Source organism: Periplaneta americana, chromosome 7, assembly GCF_040183065.1.
Source record: "Periplaneta americana isolate PAMFEO1 chromosome 7, P.americana_PAMFEO1_priV1, whole genome shotgun sequence".
NCBI lineage: Eukaryota > Metazoa > Arthropoda > Insecta > Blattodea > Blattidae > Periplaneta > Periplaneta americana.
In genome coordinates this window covers 168,766,947-168,785,030 of record NC_091123.1, presented here as the reverse complement: position 1 = coordinate 168,785,030, position 18,084 = coordinate 168,766,947, and the positions used below count along the sequence as shown (strand labels likewise).

Genomic DNA, 18,084 nt, shown 5'->3' with positions numbered 1-18,084 from the left:
GTGAGTGTAGAGACTATCGTAATGTGTAATATAACACAGCATCGCACGGGCACACAGCGAATGCTACCGTGGATTGTTGGATCTAGAGTTGTAAAGCTGCCGGATAATACTAACAAGGGAAGGGTTTCGGCTCGAACAGGAATTTTTGGTTAAAAATTTGTACAGACGCTTACGTCACAATGGTGATGAAGACCGTAAAAGCATTCATTTGTGTAACTCTCCGTTTGGTTGGTATTGGTCAATACACTTCTTTAAAAATGTACATGAGGATTCTCTATAAAATGCATGAAACAGCATGGAGCAGAGCAATAAGCACAACACGCAGAAGCAACACCTGAACAATCTTCTGAACCACACTCCAGTGCTGAACAATCAAATGCCACCTGAATTACATTTCTGAAGTCCGAAACTTGTTCAGGATTCACGTAACCAGCTGACTGCCAGGAATACTGAAGCATAGGGCGGTATACTGGAGCAGACAACTGGTTATGAATAACAGAGTGCATTTTCATTATAAACACTCGATTTCCCAAGTTAAGGTTTGGAACTCTGCAAAAGTCCTTATGCAAAGTGTTATCCTCCGAGCATATATTTTGTATTGTCTAAGGAAATAGATATCCAGAGGCTGGAAATATTTAGTTTTTTAGGTGGAATGATCATACATTCCATGTCCTAGCCTTGGAATGATTCATTTATTAAGGTTGCGTCCTTGTGCGCATTCAATGACTCACACAACAGTGTACATGTTTGAGTAGCTGCAATATTTTCAGACATAACGTTGGAGAAAAATGTTCTTAAATGGGCTCTAGACATTTTACCACTCGCACTAGCTTCTAGGCTAGGCTAGGCTTACGGGTAAGGTGTCCCATCCCCTCAACTTGTGCAGTGCTCTCCCACCCCTCAACTTGTACAGTGCTCTAACAGACAAACCACACATTACACAAACGAATGCTTTTGGGAGCTTTACAGAGATGTAAAGATGGGCCTGTATACAAATTTTGGATACGAAATTCCTGTTCGAGCCGAAACCCTTCCCTTGTTAGTGGTGGTGTAGAGTTTTCCTGGTAGCATTCCTAGAATACATTGCAACCCTAGATACACCAAGGTTCTGCTAGTTGCATAAACAGTAGGCGATGTTATCTATCAATGCTATTAAAATGACGATATGATAAGCAGATTCTTCATGATCGAGCGGTCAGAATTCGTGATTATAAATTATAAATTCTGAGGTCCCGGGTTCGATTCTCGTCCAGAGCATGGGAATTCAACTTTAACGAGACTATTTAAGGTAACCATAAAGTGTAAAATGGCCAAAAATGAAATTTTTTTTTGTTTTTAGGCCTAAAAAAATCTACATTTCTGTAAGATTAATTTGATGTATGATTTATAATATTTGAAGACTCTAGGAGAGTTTTAAGTTATTGGCGCGAGACAGTGTAGTTAAATGTTGAAAATTAATTCTTGATTCTATATTACATAGCAATTTTATTCATAATATTTCTTGAAAAGTACTGTTTGATTCTACATTAAATTGCAATTTTATTCATAATATTTGTTGAAAAGTACTGTTTGATTCTACATTAAATTGCAATTTTATTCATAATATTTGTTGAAAAGTACTGTTTGATTCTACATTAAATTGCAATTTTATTCATAATATTTGTTGAAAAGTACTGTTTGATTCTACATCAAATATTATCCATAGAGTCTATTATTATTGCTGTAGACCAGTGGTGTCAGTACTCGCTGAAAAGGGTAAACGGTAAGCTGTGAAACGTAATATGCCCCGTCGTGCAGCAAGAAGAGGGATAGAGTATACCCGCGAGCAGCTGCGGATGCACCATAGTGCAGTCTCTTATCCACGGGTAAGAGACGCTAGCCCGAGGGTGCACTGTGCTGATGATCGCTGGTATAGACTATCAAGTTCTTGTGAAGTACAGTGAAGTGTAGGTGCTCGGAAGAAATAGACTTCAGGGTTGTAAAAAGTTAATATAAAAAAATGGGACATTAAAGAAACAATTACAATAATATTTTATTTAAAATGTGCATTGAACATAGATGTTTATTTACATACATGATGTAGCTAATATTGATTATAATTGAGGCACACAGTTCCAAAACCCTCTAAATCCACTTTTTCACCAAAATTATTTTTTATCTCTTCATGGTAAGGATTATTGCATTCAATTGACCTATACATCAAGAATGTTCAAGAGAGCTCTACATATAGTGAAAAAGTTAATCTGAAAAATAGTTACTTTTCCAATATCCCCTAAATCCATTCTCTACTTTTCCAATATCCTCTAAATACCAATATTCTCAATAACCAGTACCTATTTTTTGCATAATGTATTCTAGTAGTGTAGGCCTACTGATTGTGAGATCTGGCACTTGGTATGCCTTATCATCTTTTCCAGCCAGGTAGGGTCTTTGGTAGGTTAGAAAAAGAATAATGAAAATAAATACGATCACTGATTCTTCTGAATACATCAGAATGTATGTAGAAGAAGGAACTGTTAAGAAGCTAGGATATGATGTTCCTGTCAGCAGCTGGAAGGAAAGGAGTGACACAGGTGCTGAAATTATTTTCAACCTAGCCCCTTCTAAAACAATTTTCTTCAATTTATTTATTTTATTTCAGTAGGTTATTTTACGACGCTTTATCAACATCTTGGGTTATTTAGCATCTGAATGAGATGAAGGTAATAATGCCGGTGAAATTAGTCCGGGGTCCATGGACCGAAAGTTACCCAGCATTTGCTCATATTGGGTTGAAGGAAAACCCCGGAAAAACCTCAAGGTAACTTGCCCCGACCGGGAATCGAACCCAGGCCACCTGGTTTCGCGGCCAGGCGCTCTAACCGTTACTCCACAGGTGTGACGAATTTTCTTCAAGAAAGGAAGTCAGGTGAGAGGAGAATGCTGTACTATCGTAACGATTTTGGAGTTTACCGAAGTCTTTAGAAACGACGAGAAGCAATCCATGACATGCAGTTGCAAAGAAAACAGTTTGGGGTGACAGTAAAAAAAGGGAGAAAATTCAAGATATTGATAAACTTCTTTTTTTTTTTTTTTTTTTCAAAATATTTCGGTCCTTTGTGGAAAACAAACAACGATCTGGAATGTTATGCCCATCTCATCAATGAAAATGGAGAGCAAGCAGAGGAAGCAGAAGAAGACTAAGGAAACATTTTGGCCACCTGAAGCTGCAGGAGTAAATGTCAATTTATAAAATGATTGTTCAAAGTAAACCCTGGACTGAATTGTATGTTCTTTGTTGCTGGGATTCCATTGTGATATGTGTGATTGGTACATACATTTGAAGATATTTTTCTCTTGGAATGCAGTTCAACAGTGTTCCATTAACAGCTGAGTAATGATTAATTTCGTATGTATTCGAACACGTAGCCTACCATATCCAAATTTGTAGCATGATTATAGATTGTTTCTTGAGTAATTCTTTATCTTCAATCTGCATTCTTATTTACGTGAACAGTATAATAATCAATAATATCCCTGTAACTCTTTTATAAATAAATATGTTAGTTGAAATCTACTAAGGAAGAAACTAGAGAAGTGCTTTGTGTGGAGTGTAGCACTGTAAGGTGGCAGAAACATGGACATTACGACGAAATGAAGAGAAACAAATAGAAGCATTTGAAATGTAGATATGGAGAAGACTGAAGCATGTGAAGTGGACAGACAGATTAAGAAACGAAGCTGTGTTGGAAAGAGTGGGTGAAGAAAGAATGATGCTTTAACCGATCAGAAAGAGAAAGAAGAAATTTGCTGGGTCACTGGCAGAGAAGAAATTCGCTACTGAGGATGCACTAGAAGGAATGGTGAACGGGAGAAGAGTTCGGGGCAGAAGAAGATATCAGATGATAGACGACATTAAGATATGTGGATCATATGCAGAGACTAAGAGGAAAGCAGAAAATAAGAAAGATTGGAGAATGCTGGGTTTGCAGTGAAAAATCTGCCCATGAGCAGAACACTTATGATTGAATGAGTTGAAATCTTTGTTTTCATAGACTTTATCTCGTGTCTGAAACCTGACATATTTAAAGTTCATTTCCAATATCCGCTAAATAAAGACTGAGTTCCAAAATCCACTAAAAAAACATTAATTTTTGGCAAATGGTTTAAAATATTTATATGAAAAATTATATTGATGTTTTCTACTTTCAAGTCAAGTTCATCAGGAAAAAATCAGTCATTTTAAAATAAAAACAAAAGCAGTGAATGTGTTTTTCGTTTCCTGGAAAATTTGCTCGAATCGATTTAGAGGGTTTTGAAACTGCACGCCTCAGTTATTTTACTCGTTAACAAAAGTGAACGAGTGTAACTAGGTTCGATTAGGAGACCATGTCCGAAGGCACACCGATTTCGCGCTGCAGGTTGAAACTGTTTCATTCTGTGTCATCATTGCTGTGTCATTTGTTTTTACTCCTGTTATTTTTCACGTAATTGTATAGTTCAGGAGCTGCTCCTGGCAGCGACCATTGACTCTCTTCATTGGCCCCGTATGGCTTGTTCTGCTATTAGATGTATGCAGAAGATAGTAAATATCAATACCTTAAAAACAATATATTTTGCATACTTCCACTCGGTAATGAGTTTTGGAATAATATTCTGGGGAAATTCCACAGATAGTAACAATATATTTCTATTACAAAAAAAGAGTAATTAGAATAATAGTAGGTGCAAAATCTACGGAATCGTGTAGAACTATTTTCAAAAAAACTACAAATGATGCCCATGGCTTTTCAGTATATCTTTTCATTAATAGTCTTCCTCGTATGTAATCGTGAAAACTTTGTAACTAATTCAAGAGTTCATAGCATAAATACACGTCAAAAAAATGACTTCATACTCCATCAGCAAGTCTATCGTGCTATCAAAAAGGAGTGCGTTATATGGCAGTAAAAATTTTTAATAGCCTCCCTATCGATATAAAAAATGAAACTAAAAACATAAGATTATTTAGGGCCAAATTAAAGAAGTACCTAATTTCTCACGCCTTCTATTCTGTAGGTGAATTCATGACATTCAATAACGCTTCATGAAATTGGTACTAAAACTTTGTGTTGTACTAGTAGACTACATTGTAAATCTCGTCTGTATATATTTCATCTAGACTGTGACTATAAATTAAGACTTTATAATAGTATTAAGTTTTTTGACTTGTCCCATATTCTAGCTGTAAGCATGTATGAATACCATGGAATGTTAATAAATACAATACAATACAATAGCATGCAAAGTGCGCGTCTGCGAAATGGCTTCCTAATCAAACGTGTGCCCTCGTAAGTTCGTAATGAACATTCGGTTACATACACTTTATTCAGAACACATCTTATCACAGAGGAATTTCTGATGTCCTTCCTAATGTGCGAAGTTTGATTTGTTCTTTCTGTCGCTGGTCTGTAAGCTTCCTGGAGGCAAACCGTGTTTTCAGATAGTGTCTGAAAGTACCGCTTACGACGTACAAAGACACTGGATTGTAGCAGCTATTGATAAAAATTAAACAATACGTGAAAACTCTTAGTATCCCAAACGTTAATGTGTTGTGGTCGAATTCCAACAAGTATTGCAGCAAGTGTAACAAGACATAAGGAAAGAAACTAATGGCAAAGACTATTGGGCTCAGGATTACAACCTTTGTACTTCTTGCGAGCACTTTCCTCAGGTAAGTCTTCTGACTGTCGGGAATGTTGTCTGGAATTCTGAGGGCTCTTAGTTTGAAATTGCGGATAGTCACTATGGACAGTAAGATCATTATTACCAAGGGTACGATGCAATACACAATCATGTCGAAAAGAACGAGTTTCCATGGCCACTGCCCCCTTTTCACCAGGCACTTGTTTTCTTTGATGTCTGCGTACAGACCATGGGGAAGCGCGAACACGACGGAGAGTGTCCACACTGTGGCCAGCACCGTGAGGCAGCTCTTCCTGGTCGACTGTCGCAGGATGGAAGCTGCGATGACCGACAGCTTGAGAGTGGTGGAGAAGCGCTGCAGGCACAGGGCCAGCGTTGAGAGTATGCTCAGGCCGAAGCACAGGAACTGCGAGAACATGAACACGTGAGGCTTGACCGAGTCAGCCAGCCAGAGGCGGTTCCTGTACAAGAAGAACACTGGCAGGTTGATGACGAGGGACACCAAGTCCGCTATTGCCAAGTTCAGGATGATCATGTTGCTGTATTTGCGTATCTTGAGATGGCGTGCGAACGTTACCAAAATCGTGCAGTTTCCAATAAACCCTATTACAAATATGACGACGGAAAGACATGGCTCCAGGAATCCTATAAATGACCTCATATATTCAACGTGTTTCAATATATATAGTTCTCTTCGTGTTTCGCTAACCTCATGTTCCCACCTCGTTGAGTTCAAAAGCTGCTCGATCCAATCATTAGTTAACACTTCTGTCAAATTCTCTTGCTTAATGAAATTATTAATAATAGAGACATTAGATGTGAAGTTTTGCATTTTCATCAATAGATGACTTCTTGATTGGATCAACTTAGACAGTTCTTTACCGTTGCATCCATCTGTGCTCATGTTTAACATTCTGTGCATATCAAGAAACATTTTATATAAGTTCGATACGCTTGAAAGTTTTACTAGTTCTTTCCGAGTTTGATTTAACTCGATCATCCATTGAGTAACATTGAAAAATCTACCTCTGTGTTTTACCAATTCTGACAGATTCAGCTCGCGCAGCCGTGCTGGTAGAGGCCGCATTTTCTCTATAAAATTCTCTCTCTTCACAATGTAATCTCTAACGATCATGATTGTCGTTTCTGCAGAAGCTTGATTTCGATCTATGAGAAAATGGTCAACTTCTCTTTCCGCATTATCAAGTGATTTAATAAGCTCTTCGTTACGTTTTAATAAATCTTGAAGTATTTTAACCAGGTTTCCATCCGAGCTCACATCAGTGTTGTTAGATTGCTGCAGGCAAGTGCTGAACTCCAGGAAGTTCAGCAAGACTATACATAGCAATAGGCGCATCTGTAAAAAAAATATGAGGACAACCAAATGTGAGATTAAAATACAAGGCACAACTATAAAATTAGAAATACTAAGAAAATTGACCACGTTACAAAACTGAACGGAAGTGAATATTAACGTACTAGTCATTTGTCATTCTACTAGGTTACTATAGTAACCAACGTTGTTATTTTATATTGTTACATTGGAAACAATTAAATCAGTGTGTTTTAACAAGGGACATATTATGTAACTAAAAACCATGTAAAATTGTAACAAACAGTTAAGAATAGTTTTAATGATGGAAGAACGTCGTCATTTAAACCATGATGAAATGTTTAAGGGGAGGAAGAGGTGAAATTTTCGAACAAAACTGAAGAAAAAATGAAAATTTGTTTTTTTCCATTTTTATTATCTTTATTTTCATATTCCGATGTTAGTTTTTGATTTTGTGCCCTTAAAAGTAAGAAATTAAAACCAAGATAACTGTATTACTATATTATTCCCATTACAAACCAATACTTATCATTATTTATATACCTTCTCTGAACATATAAATAAAAAGAAATATTAAAAATTTCTTACAATATGGTGCATGGAGCATTTTATATCAAACGATATAAAGCTTTATAAAATTATTAATATTTACAGAACTATTGTACTTAGAAAGTTGAAACTTGGTATGTCATTACTAATAACATACTTAGTGTCCATGATCAATTTCAAACAAATCGGATAAATTTTGTGGATTTTGAAATATTCACCTCTGCTTCCCCTTAAGGCGATTGGCATAATTTAAAGCGGCGTAACACAAGCTGATGCTGCAAAAGCTCTAAATACGGGAAGAGGTGTAATTTCAAGAATGTGGAGTCGTTATGTACAGTAGTAGCAGAAAAAAAAACCGGACCAACTCTTGTAGCTGATACAAAAGACTCCTGTGCTGTGTATTGTGTCAAACTGTGGCAATTTCAATGTGGATAGTGAAGCCAGAGGTATGTACTGCTATTTAATGTAAAAATACGAGTTATCTTTGCCGAATAGAGGTAGAAATGTAATATTGATGCCAGATGAAAATAAAACTCTCAAAGTTTTTTTCTTCTGTAAGTTTGAGGCACTGAAGGAAACAAAAGACAGTAAGAATCGAACAAATGTAATAAATTTCATTGTTACAATTAATTATACAAGATGGATGTGTTCTGTGACTAGCAAAATTTGAATATGTGACTCTGAAATCAGCTACAAGGGTGGGTCCGGTTTTTTTGCCACTACTGTACAATTTGGCAGTCCAGAAGAAAGGAACCAAAGAAAACCAACTGAAATGCGACAGCACTGAACGCCTTGCTGGCCGACAGCACTGAAATAGCGGCCGCCATTTTTCGTAGCAAAATTTTTTTCGCTGCAGGCCTGCTGCTAGCCAGGGGGAGGCAACAACCAATGGGATCATATATTCCGGAGTGGGCGGAACAATAGCAGCGTGTTTCTTTGTAAACACAGCGGACATTTTGCAATGGTCGTTCAGCAACTCACATCGATGAACTTCCTAAGAGAAATGCGCGTGACCTCCTTACGAGGAGACATCCATGGCCAGCACGTTCCCCATCTCGCACCATGCGGTTTCTTTCTCTCGGAGTACCTGAAGGCGCAAGTCTACAAACGTAAGCTGAGAACACTAGGCCCGATTGTATAAACCATTTAATCTTAGATCAGAGATTAAATTGATCCTTGTTTCAGCTGAACTTGGAATTTTGTGTTGTATAAAGTCTAATCTGAGATTAATTTGTCTCAAACTAAAGTCAACTTTGACTGAAGAAATTTCTCCAATTAAGTAAGATGATCCAAGTTCAGTTATTTCTTTTCTGTTTGAAATATACGAGTGACAGATTGTGCAAATAAAATATCCATTATTATTAATATTAATAGATATGTTAGGCACATTTATATATATTTCTTTCAATTTCTTGCCTTAATACACAAACAATCTTATATTTTATAAGGCTCTATCGTGTTCACCAGTATCAAATAACATAACCTATAATTATATTATGTTTATAACAACCATTAATTATTAATGGATATGATAGGTACATTCATAAATGTTCAGTTAACTGTATTACTAAATGAAAATTGTCGTTTTATAAAGCTTTATTATGTTTAGCAGTATCAAACACCATAACATGATAACAACTCGGAGAACAGTCAACCTTCTTCTTATTGTCCGCCATTATTTACATTGCAAAAAAAAAAAACAGTGTCTCCAACAGAGTGTAATACGGAAAGTCGTGAAAAAGTAGTTGTAAAGTCGCAAGATTTCTCATTGTCAACAAAGAGAGATTAAATTTTGTCACTATGGGGTGCTAAAAAGGTCACTAAATCCCTATTTAAGCAACATAAAAGTTAAAAGGAATTGTTGTTGAAAAAGAGTTAAAGTCGCTAGATTGGCAACACTGAACAAACCTGTATAACATGGTCCGCGCATCACATATTTCCTGTTTATGCGATGTTGCCAAATCCTTTTCACGTGAACTTACAAGTTAGATTGTATTTGAACCAAGGTAATTTGATCGCAGAAAAATTTTATACAATACAAGAAGTGTCTGAACTCGGTTCACTTTTCGATCTTCGATCAAAATTGATCTTTAGTCAGGGAGTTTTATACAATTGGGCCTAGAAGTACTGAAAGCTGCCATCCGTCAAGAAACTGCGGCCATGGGTAGTAAGAATAAAGCTTAAGTACTTTCTCAAGGTTTATACTTTTGAGTATGAGCACTTCTTGTGATTATATACTCGTAACCACTAGAACATACTCATATTCGTAAGAATAAAGACATCATTCTACCTAACGTGAATATATACTCATCTTTACAGCCTTCTTGATCGTTTAAAAGCTAGTATGTACTCGTGTACCACATTGCACCGTGATGCTCAGTTTTTTTTTATAGACTTTCACATGATACCCGCATGCTGTAGTGGTATGTGTTTTGCTTTTTATAAAGAAATAAATAAATAAATCGCAAAGTACAAGATCGAGGCTGGTGTACGAGCTCACCAGGCAGACCTTCCTCATAGAAGATCTGCGGACTACACTACTGCTGCCATCTAGTGAAGCTTACACTGGACTTCTACAGAACCTACGTGAGAAGAAAAGGGACATACCACCGGAATTCTATGAAACCTGTGCGATGCAAGACAGAAGCTGGACTCTGACGAACTACGAAATGCGACATGTGACTACAAGACTGGCAGTCCATGGCCTCCACCACAAGCTGCTGTGCTCCAATAAGACATTCCACGATCCGGACGACACGTGCACATGTGTTTTGTGCTCGGAAAAATGTGAAAAGTACCATATATTAAAGTGCAAGAAACGCTGCAGATCTATCGCTGCTTATAGCAAGGACAACTAAGATTATATTTACATCTACTCTTTGCACAGTTTGTGCGCAGTTCCCGTTTATTAAATAAATAAATAAATAAATAAGTAAATAAATAAATAAGTAAATAAGTAAATAAATAAATAAGTAAATAAATAAATAAATAAGTAAATAAGTAAGTAAATAAATAAATAAGTAAATAAATAAATACATGAGTGGATGAGTGGATAAAATGAAAAAGAGAGTGAATCAGATAAGTGACGTTAATAAACAGGAAACACGAAAATAATACTGGGAAATCGTCATTACGGGATGTTGGATAGAGATTACAATCCATTTCTAGAATTCCAGTTATGCTAATTCTATTTTTTTTTTATTATAGACAGTTTAAAGTTACAAGTAATTGCACTTTGCAATTCAAATTGTACAAAATAAACTGTAATTGTTAATTATATTTAACAATACAATCTAACCTTATAATTTGATAGCCTTTCATATTTTTATAGGTTATGTTTTTTATGAAGAACAAATACGTGTTTAACCTTTTTCACATTCACTTTTGTGAAGCGTTAAAGGCTTCTGAAGTTCACGTCTTTTTCTATATTTTTCCATGAGGTACTACACCATTCATAAATTCTGCGATTTATTTTTAATTCAACTTTAAACTGAACACAAATCAGCAAATACTCAGAACTGAGCCTGCTACAAACCATACTCAGAATAACATGAGAACGAACTTATAAATATGAGCTAGTATATACTAGCTTTTATTCTTACCAAGCATGAGTATATATTCTGTACAAGATGGGCGCTTGAGTATATTCTACTATGCTTCCATGTTATGAGTATGTAATCAAAAATGAGTAAGTACTCAAATGTTTTTATTCTTACTAACAAGAGTATATACTAAAAAGAAGTCCAGTATATACTATATACTCATGTTTATTCTTACCACGGAATATCACCAGAAATGACTGGTAGGGTAATACAGAACTGCGTAGAATGCGATGCTCGGCATTTGGACTATTATTATTTTCAAAACTAAGTGATAGTGTATGTAAAGTAAATTGTAAACATTGCTCTTTGAAAATGTGAAATAAAATTTTGAATAGCTTCTATCATTGCTGTTATTTATATTTTAAATTCGTGAGTTATTTCTGCCGCTAGGCCTACAAAATACTATCGCTTACATATTTTCTTGTTACCATGTCGCTCAAGGAAACGGTAGACGACACGATGAGATAGAATATAAAGATGAAACGAGAAGCACTCAAACAGTTACTTTACCACAGATCCACTTCACCGAGTGGCAACCTGCTGATATTTCAATACAGGAAGTTAAATCTTTACATACATGTGACTCAGTTGAGATGAGGCTTGTCGAAAAGCAAAGTGCTCCAAGAAATGTTATCCCAGATCTGCTACATCGGATAGAAAGAACCTGACGATATGTAATAGTTATTTGTGTTATAATTGACCACTGATATGTTTAAGACTCGTTCGTATCATAATTTCTTATGAACACATAATGGACTTTTAACCACGTGTAATATACAAAGTGTCCACCGCTGTGAACTAACAGTTAGCACGCCTGACCGTGAAACGAACTGCCCGGGGTCCAAATCCTGGTCGGGACAAGTTAACTGGTTGAGGTTTTTTCGAGGGTTTTCTCTCAACCCATTAAGAGCAAATGCTGGGTAACTTTCTGCGTTGGGCCCTGGACTCATTTCACCGGCATTATCACCTTCATCTCATTCAGACGCTAGATAACCATAGCAGTTGATAAATCGTGTAAAAAACAATTAAACATATAGATCGTTTTATATTATCTTAATAATCATTGTAATTATTTCTACAATATTAGTTTGAAACAGACTCAAAATAATGTGATAAATGAGTTTGTAAAGATGTTGGGTATGTATCTGGGTTCTAGACTGGAACAGTCATGCTAGTTATGTAATAGTAATATGCGTTACAAGAGCGGTATGTTGAAGTTTTCATGTTCGAGGAAAAGCTTGAAAAAGCGAAACGTAGTTGAGCTTTTTTAATATCCGAGAATTTAAAGAAAACATACCGCTCGTGTATCGTACATTATTTTGTGCGAAGATCGTTTATTACATACCTAAAAGAGGAATTTCTAATTAGTTCCAATGAAATCTCCATCTTGGTTTCTGTTCAATGACGGCAAATTTGCAAAACAAAAATATCTATCTTCAACATTGTTGCTTTAAAATGTTTTCTGTGTTTACTATACTCCAGCAGGCCGTGATATACGTCTGTCTTTTTTTTCCCCCAATCTATGATGAGTCTGGAATCCTGTTGATTTTTTCACGGCTTCCTTAATGTTACTTGCATCACGTATGCAGTAACTTTAGTGGAGTTGTAGAGTTTACTTAATTTTTGCAAATATTTAAAAACAATAATTAACAGTGCAATTTAGGTGAAATTGCAGTGGTAAGTTTCCAATTTATAATTATTACTATATTAAACGTCTCTAAAAATAATATGTTAAAAGCCTAAAGCAGTAAAATCAATATGTCACTTAAGCGGTGAGAAGAGGGAAATTGTTATGTATGTTAGGTTGGGAATACTGAATGTGGAATTGTAGACTTTCCGCGGATTGGTTTTGTGCGGAAACCAAGCAAATACGCACGATCTCGCACAAAATAATTTTTAAAGTAATTTATCTTTTAAGAAGTATAAGATTCCTAGACATTATTCAAAGCAAATCTACTATGCACTGTTGGAAAGTGTTTTTAGATATGCATTATTTTTATATGGAAATATTCTAGTTCTGATCTCCCAAACACTGTGCTATTGCAGAAGAAGGCAATTCGTATTTTAACAATGAAACCACCCAAATTATCATGTAGACCTGTTTTAAAAATGAAAAGATTATGACATTGTACAATCTATATACTTTTGAACTTCTAATGCATGTAAAGAAGAATATCACTAATTAAACGATTATAGAAGTTTTGCACCACTATGAAACTAGAAATATTAATCAACTAAACCTACCATTTGTCAGGCTGCATAAAACACAATCTACTTATGTAATTACTACAGTAAAAGTATATAATAAGATACCTGCAAATATAAAGACACATAATGAAAAACAATTCAAACTTCGAACTAAGGGATGGCTACAAAGCAATCCTTTTTACAATATCAATGGATTTTTTGATAATGTTTGATAGTTGAACGTTATTTTGATTTTAGTTCTTAATCTTTTTAATATAATACATTGTATTTATTATTACCTTGAGGCAAATAAAGAATATGAATATAATATTAGCTAGCCATAATGAAGTTGAAGGCTCTAGCTCGATGTAAACATTCCTTTGTCGTTAAGTTACCGACTGGATATAAGTAGAATGTTTTCTTTCTAATCAATAAATTACTTCACAGGATCAGCGTATATATAATTATACAGAATGGACACTTCGCGTCGGTACCTTTGATGTAGCAGGACTGATTTCAATGACCTTCAAACTAGTTTGAGCGTGAGATTCTGCTTTCTCCCTGGAGTTGGCGCTGACATCACACCAGCTAGCAGTCGACACAGCGGAAATATAACACATACAATTAATACATCTAGGTACATTATGTACTCAAATAAAATAAATTGGACCGATGAAATAATAAATCCGTCATTATCTGTAATGTCTAGACTCTAGAGTTCCTTTATAATGAGACTTGAGACGTTTACATCATCAACAATTCAAATATGTAATGATTAGATAGCGCTGAAAATGGAAAAACAAAACTTCTATGAGAAGTAAAACAATAAGCCTATGAAATTGTATACAAATATTAAACGAATTTGATACACAATTCCATTATGTCTTATATTATTTTATAATATATAAAATATAAAAAACTATTATTACAACTAGCTTGTCACTGAGAAATAAGGAAAAGCTGTTAATTGGAATTTATATGAAGCAAAGCATTACTGGATTATGCAATAAGGTAGGCGATGTTTGGATCCTGTGTCTCAACTCAATTCTCAATTATTATTTTAGCGTGTGCTCGATTACACTAACCTCTAGCGCTTGAAAGTGGAACTAAACGCCGGCGCACAAAAAAACAAAACACAGGAAAATTCGCTCAATGTCCATTCTTTGTAATCCCTATTCGCTGACAGGATGATTTAACGGTAACCGAGATGCCGTTATTTCACATATGAAGTAAAGAGCTATTTCAGACAGTTGCTAACAGTTTGATAAACAGTACACTGTCGTCGACCTGGTTGGCGAGTTTATATAGCGCTGGCCTTCTATGCCCAAGGTTGCGGGTTCTATCCCGGGCCAGGTCGATGGCATTTAAGTGTGCTTAAATGCGACAGGCTCATGTCAGTAGATTTACTGGCATGTAAAGAACTCCTGCGAGACAAAATTCCGGCACATCCGGCGACGCTGATATAACCTCTGCAGTTGCGAGCGTCGTTAAATAAAACATAACATAACAGTACACTGTCACTGGGATAACATAACAGTATTTTACGTGGCAAAGGACTATAATTTGCATGCGGTAGTTACCATGTCACTCAAGGAAACTGTAGATGTAAATACTTACGGTTTAGTTTGATTAACTGCAGCATTAAATTTGAGTGATTTTCATTTCTCTAGTATAAGAATTTTATCTATTTTCTAACGTTTGTATTCGCTTCCCCTGTAGGTCTTTGCAATTACATTATGCATCAACAGAAACCGTTACTCTGATCGATATTTTGTAATATAATGGACGTAAGTTCGAAACTGACACGCACACCACAATGTCCGTCTCGCCGAATGTCAAGTAAGGAAGTGCGACATTTCCCGGATGGCGTGATCAAGACCGTATATAACACAGCATTATCTGTAGGACGGTATTTCATATCTCAGCACAAGATGAACATGGCCAACTGCGATATATTACTAAAATCTTAGATGTCTGAGATGATAGTATATAGTGCATTTTCAAATATTGAACATGTTACTAAAATCTTCCGGTAGACTATCTCGGCTGGAAAGTACACCATATTCTCTTATACTTCAAATATTGAACATGTTACTAAAATCTTCCGGTAGACTATCTCGGCTGTAAAGTACACCATATTCTCTTATACTTCAAATATTGAACATGTTACTAAAATCTTCCGGTAGACTATCTCGGCTGGAAAGTACACTATATTCTCTTATACTTCAAATATTGAACATGTTACTAAAATCTTCCAGTAGACTATCTCGGCTGTAAAGTACACTATATTCTCTTATACTTCAAATATTGAACATGTTACTAAAATCTTCCGGTAGACTATCTCGGCTGGAAAGTACACTATATTCTCTTATACTTCAAATATTGAACATGTTACTAAAATCTTCCAGTAGGCTATCTCGGCTGTAAAGTACACTATATTCTCTTATACTTCAAATATTGAACTTGTTACTAAAATCTTCCGGTAGGCTATCTCGGCTGTAAAGTACACTATATTCTCTTATACTTCAAATATTGAACATGTTACTAAAATCTTCCGGTAGACTATCTTGGTTGAAAAGTACACTATATTCTCTTATACTTCAAATATTGAACTTGTTACTAAAATCTTCCGGTAGGCTATCTCGGCTGGAAAGTACACTATATTCTCTTATACTTCAAATATTGAACTTGTTACTAAAATCTTACGGTAGGCTATCTCGGCTGTAAAGTACACTATATTCTCTTATACTTCAAATATTGAACATGTTACTAAAATCTTCCGGTAGGCTATCTCGGCTGGAAAGGACACTATATTCCCTTATGCTTCAAATATGTTCAGGAGGTCACTCCAATTACTGTTGCTAATTCATTTTTAGTTACAGTATGTGTCCATGTTTTACTTGTATTTATATTTTTGGAGCCACCGGTGTGGCTCAGTCGGTTAAGGCGCTTGCCTGCCGGTCTGAAGTTGCGTTCGGGCGCGGGTTCGATCCCCGCTTGGGCTGATTACATGGTTGGGTTTTTTCCGAGGTTTTCCCCAACCGTAATGTGAATGCAAGGTAATCTATGGCGAATCCTCGGCCTCGTCTCGCCAAATATTATCTCGCTATCACCCATCTCATCGAAGCTAAATAACCTAGTAGTTGATACAGCGTCGTTAAATAACCAACTAAAATAAATATATTTTGGTGATGAATAAGAGAAGCCATATTGGCCGTAACTTCTCTAGGACAAATAAATATCAATCAATCTATCATATTTATATGTCAGAATTACAATTACGTAATTATAGACAATGGTGAATAAAAACATAGTCAGATTAAAATGTTAAAATTCCAAGTTTACGAGTATATGGCTGTCACAATATTCATTAATATCATAAAACGGATTACTGTATCTACAAGGTGCGGCAAAGGAATCGCACGGTTTTAGAAGCCGTTTAGTGAGCAACAATGAGGGGTTATGAATATCGATCGACTGTCGTTTGTTAGCATTTTTGATGCCATTATGTGTAAGCATGGAAGTATGAAAGTCGGGGCATCATGCTTTCGTTATCGTTTTTCAAAAATGGAACTGATAAATATATAGATTAATATTACAGTAAGAATACTAGCATTACAAAATAAAGGTCGACAATGAGCATTGAGGATGAATAAGTAATAATTTATATTGCCTTTTTCTGCAAAATTAGGACATTGTTAACATTTGCAGAAAATTCTGTTTTGAAAGGTCAAAATGACCGTTTTTTTTTATTTTGCCGGTCCCTCCCGTCCAAACGCAAGGGAATAGAGAGTTGTCCTTTATACTGAAGATAGAGTTCAAGGAGCTGAATTCAACGCACTCATCGGCTTTGTTCTCAGTACACGTACTGCGGAGTTATGGCGGGAAGAATGTCGGCGGAATAGTGGTTTTTTCTCGAAAATCAGCTTGTGTTCGAGATTCTCATTTTGGTGCTGTCGTCTAAGAAATAACTCAAGGGGAATGCAGGATCGCATCCCGTTCCTCGGTATGGCCATTATTTTCGGAATTAGAGACCGAAATATTTTAGGTACCCAAAAACTAAGGCTAGAAAAAATGCCACGGATTTGCTGGATTTTAGCGGTGATTATTAGTGAACATGCGGGGATGCTACAGCTAAAAGGGCGGGTCTCTGAGCCGCTCCGTTCTCCTTGTGTAGAAAAAATTCTGTTTTGGAAGGTCAAAATGACCATTTTTTTTTATTTTGCCGGCCTCTCCCGTCCAAACGCACGGGGACAGAGAGTTGTCCTTTATACTAAAGATAGAGTTCAAGGAGCTGTATTCAACGCACTCATCGGCTTTGTGCTCAGTACACGTACTACGGAGTTATGGCGGGAAGAATGTCGGCCGAGCCTTCCCATTTTTTTTTTCTCATTTTTCCTGTTGCTTTGTTTTCCGGTGCTGGAGCTGCCTCTGCAGAGCCTACAGCGATGTTTCAAGTTTCTGGTTTTTCAGGTTGCCGCAGCTCCGCATAGCCCCGAGACATGTATCAATATTCTCTTTTTTCCCGTTGCCACGTTTTTCGCTACTGGATCGGACCCGCAGTTCCCCGAGGCATGTTTCAAGTTTCCCCAGCGAATAGGGATTATAAAGAATGGACACTTCGCGTCTGTACCTTTTATGTAGCCGGACTGATTTCAATGACCTTCAAGCCAGCCAGAGCGTGAGATTCTGCTTTCTCCCTAGAGTTGGCGCTGACATCACACCAGCTAGCAGTCGACACAACGGAAA

At 36.3% G+C, this 18,084-nt stretch overlaps 1 long non-coding RNA gene across 1 annotated transcript; it reads right to left on the bottom strand.

Moving 5' to 3' along the window:
• Nucleotides 1–2,014: 2,014 nt before the first annotated feature.
• Nucleotides 2,015–15,318, bottom strand: LOC138703699 (uncharacterized). The gene is made up of 2 exons (XR_011333233.1): nt 14,953–15,318; nt 2,015–7,021 (listed from the first exon to the last, which is right to left on the bottom strand). It is a non-coding gene; the product is annotated as an uncharacterized lncRNA (long non-coding RNA).
• Nucleotides 15,319–18,084: the final 2,766 nt, after the last annotated feature.